This window comes from Aethalodelphis obliquidens, unplaced genomic scaffold (assembly GCF_003676395.1).
Source record: "Aethalodelphis obliquidens isolate GAN/ISIS:26980383/991018 unplaced genomic scaffold, ASM367639v1 scaffold16, whole genome shotgun sequence".
In the NCBI taxonomy this organism is placed as follows: Eukaryota; Metazoa; Chordata; class Mammalia; order Artiodactyla; family Delphinidae; genus Aethalodelphis; species Aethalodelphis obliquidens.
This window is the reverse complement of record NW_020837960.1, coordinates 26,918,519-26,922,677: the sequence shown is the minus strand read 5'-3', so window position 1 is coordinate 26,922,677 and position 4,159 is coordinate 26,918,519.

The window sequence follows — 4,159 nt, the reverse complement described above, 5'->3', positions numbered from 1 at the left end:
TCCATCAGGAGGCACATAACCTGCGGTTGTTTTGCTGTTTGTACATTAGCAGCCGTTGATGACTGTTGCCTAGATCAATTCCTTTTAAAAGAATAGAGTTAATATTTTTAGGAGCAGTTTTAGATTTACAAAGAAATTGAGCAGGCATTACAGAGAGTTCCCACAGACTCTCACGCTGCCACCCACAATGTCCCCTATTAGTAACATCCTGCACTGGTGTGTACCTTTGTTACAACTGATGAACCAATATTGATACATTCTTATTTAATCCGTAGTTTGCATTAAGGCTCACTCGTTGTTTTGTACAATTCTATGGTTTTGACAAATGTGTAATGACATGTATCCACCACACACGATCATGCAGAATAGTTTTACTGCCCTAAAAATACGCTGCGCTCCACCCATTCATCCACCCCTGCATCTCTAAGTCCCTGGTGACCAGTGAGCCTTGTACGGGCTCCATAGTTTTGCCTTTTCCAGAATTTCAGGTAGTTGGAATCATACAGTCTGTAGCCTTTCAGATTGCCTTCTTTTCTTAACAACATGCATTTAAGTTTCCTCTATATCTTTTGGTGGTTTGAGAGCTCAGTTCTTTTTAGATTCTTTTTATTTCTTTTATTTATGTGCTGCATAGTATTCCACTCTATAGATGTACCACAGTTTGTTGATCCATTCATCTACGAAAGGTTCCAGTTTGGGGCAATTACAGGTAAAACTGCTATAAACGTTCAGGTACAAATTTTTGTGTGGGCATAAGTACTTAACTCGGGCAAATACCAAGGAGCACAATTACTGTAACGTAAGGTAAGAATATGTTTAGCTTTTAAGAAACTGCCCGACTGTCCTCCAAAGTGGCTGCACCATTTTTACCTTCCTACCGGCAGTGAATGGGAGTCCCTGTGGTTCCACATCCTTCCTACCGGCAGTGAATGGGAGTCCCTGCGGTTCCACATCCTTGCCAGTTTTTGAGATGACCACGTCTTTGGATTTTGGTCATTCTCACAGGTGTGCGCTGGAATCTCGTTTGAATTTGCAGCTCCCCAATGGCATGATGTGGAGCATCTTTTCAGACCCTTGTTTGCTATCTATGTATCTTCTTTGGTGAGGTGTCTTTGCCCATTTATAACTTGTTTTTTTTTACTGTTGAGCTTTAAGAGTTCTTTAGACACAAGTCCGTTATCAGCTTTGCGTTTTGCAAACATTTCCTCCAAGTCTATCGTTTGTCTTAATAATGTCTTTCACAGAACAAAAGTTTTTAATTTAATAAAGCCCAGATTTGGATTATTTTCTTTCTTGAGCCATGTTTTTGGTGTTGTATCTAAAAACTCATTACCAAACTCAAGGTCATTTAGATTTTTTTCCTTTGCTATCTTTTAAAATGTTTTATATTGATATTTGGCATTTTACATTTAGGTCTGTCGTCCATTTTGAGTCAGTTTTGTGAAGGGTATAAGGTCCGTGTCCAGATTCATTTTATGCCATGTGGATGTCCAGTTGTTCCAGCACCATTTGTTGAAAAGACTATTTTCTCCCTTGTATTGCTTTGCTGCTTTGTCAAAGATGGATTGACTGTATTTGTGAGGGTCTATTTCTGGGCTCTCTATTCTATTGCATGGACCTGTTTGTCTATTTTCTCACCAATACCACACTGTCTTGATTACTGTAGCTTTATAATAAGTCTTCTTTTTTCTTTTGGCTGCGTTAGGTCTTCGTTGCTGCACGCGGGCTTTCTCTCGTTGTGGCGAGCGGGGGCTACTCTTCATTGTGGTGCTCAGCCTTCTCATTGTGGTGGCTTCTCTTGTTGTGGAGCACGGGCTCTAGGCACGTGAGCTTCAGTAGTTGCAGCATGCGGGCTCAGTAGGTGTGGCACGCGGGCTTTAGAGCACAGGCGCAGTAGTTGTGGCACATGGGCTTAGTTGCTCCGCAGCATGTGGGATCTTCCCTGACCAGAGATACAACCTGTGTCCCCTGCATTGGCAGGTGGATTCTTAACCACTGCACCACCAAGGAAGTCCCTATAATAAGTCTTGACATCAGGTAGTATCAGTCCTTGAACTTTGTTCTCCTTCAGTACTTTGTTGGCTGTCCTGGGTCTTTTGCCTTTCCATAAAAACTTGAGAATCAGTTTTTTTGATATCCACAAAATAACTTGCTGGAATTTTGACTGAGACAGCGCTGAGTCTACAGATCAAGTTGGGAAGAACTGACTTAATAATATTGTCTTCTTATCCATGAACATGAAATCTCTCTCCTTTTATTTAGATTTTCTTTTGATTTCTTTCATCACAATTTTCTAGCTCTCTTCATATGGCTCTTGTGCATATTATTTTGGATTTACTTGAGTATCACATTTTTGGATGTGTAACGTAAATGGTATTGTGTTTTTTTAATCTCAAATTCAAATTTTCATGCTAGTGCAGATCCACTCTTTTTAAGGAGGCACAGAATAGTGATATGCTATCATCCCTTCTTCATTTATTAGCTGACAAACTTCTATATTAAAAAATTCTCCTCATCAACTCTTTGGCTATTCAGAAGAATGGATCCTTTAGGGAAAAAAGTATCTTTATGTGATACTTTCTTTAATTATCATTATGAAAAATATTTTATATATTTTAGTATCCTATTGTATTTAGTTTCCTTATTGGTGCTCAAACTGTCCCCTTAGCACTGGGGGACCTTTTCAATTGACATCTGACATGTCCCGTGGCTTCTGATAGTTTCTTTCTTTCCTTATGTGACAAGGTGGTCCAGGCTCATCTTATACGTGTCCTTTCTCTGACCTATAACCAGCCATTTATCCAAGGAGCCCAGGTCCCTTTTAGTAGGAAATGGTGTTTAGAAGCCACTGAAATACACATGTCTGTCTTTCCAGTGGTCAGAGCTGGGAATTGTACATTTCATTTGTTTAAGATAAAGTATATCATGAATTTATACTGATATACTCAATTTAGAACAGTGAGGTTTTCACTTAGTCCCATTGGCTTTGTAATGTTTTCCTTTCTTCCATCTTGGAATTGCTTTATTCCACAGTACACATACAATAGTCTCAGAATATAATACCACTGTTACCACCAACAATATATTTATGGAAAACAGTTTAGGTTGTTTTTTTCTCTTTTCTAGTCCTTGTGCTTAGGGTATATCCCATTAGAGATATACAACAGAACATGGTGTTTTAAAGTTTTCTGGTGTCGTTCCTGTTTGTGTGGTTATGCCACCAAGAGGTTATAGAGTGAAGTTTGTTTCAATTTGGTTTTGCTTTTTAAAAACTTAGGCATTTAAAAATTGCTACGTGCGTTTGTCTTTTCATATTTCTTTTTATATTTTTGCCAGTTTATCTTTGGAATGAATTCTTAGAACTGGAATTGCTGCTTCAAAGGGCAAATACATATGTAATTTTGCTAGGTACTGCCAAATTCCCCTCAGCAGGGGTTGTACCATTTTACATTTTACTGGCAAAAAGAACCTGATTCCCCATCTTCAAGGTTCATCCCTTACATTTGTAAAGCGTGTTAGGGCGTGCTAAGTGTTTCCTTACAACATATTTTATTTTATCCTGGCAACAGCCCTAGGAGTTAGGTATCATTCTCACGCTAACTTTGTAGATGGAAGAACTGAGGCCCAAGAGAGCTGAAGTGTCCTGAGCACAATAGGACATGAGCTGACCGTAGCCTGAGATCCACGCTCAGGATCCCTTGGCCCACTTGGGCAAGACAGCGTCTGTCTGTTGTGTCCAAGTGGCTCTGCCCGCCAGCCTCCACGTTTTCTTTGAGCTTATGGAAATTTGCCAGGTGTGTTCCACAGCAGATCAGAAGTATGGGCTCGTTAACGTGCCCTGGGGTGTCCTCCAGCCACAGAGAACGGGAGCCCCGCATCCTTCAGAGGCATGGCTCTGAGACCCATTATTCCTCAGGGCGCCTCCAGTGAGATGGAGCCCGTTGTCACAGCCGTAACCTGCTCAATAGCTCACCTTTCACTGGTTTTCCCTTCCTTCCTGACTCCCTCCCTCCTTCTTCCCGGGATCACCTTCCAAATAAACACACCAGACCCAAGTCCCCAGTGTGGCCTTTGTTTCGGGGAAACCTGAACTAGACAAACGGTAACAGCATCTGCTTGGCTCTGAGCTGAGCTGGGCTTCGGGCACCTTGAGGTCCCA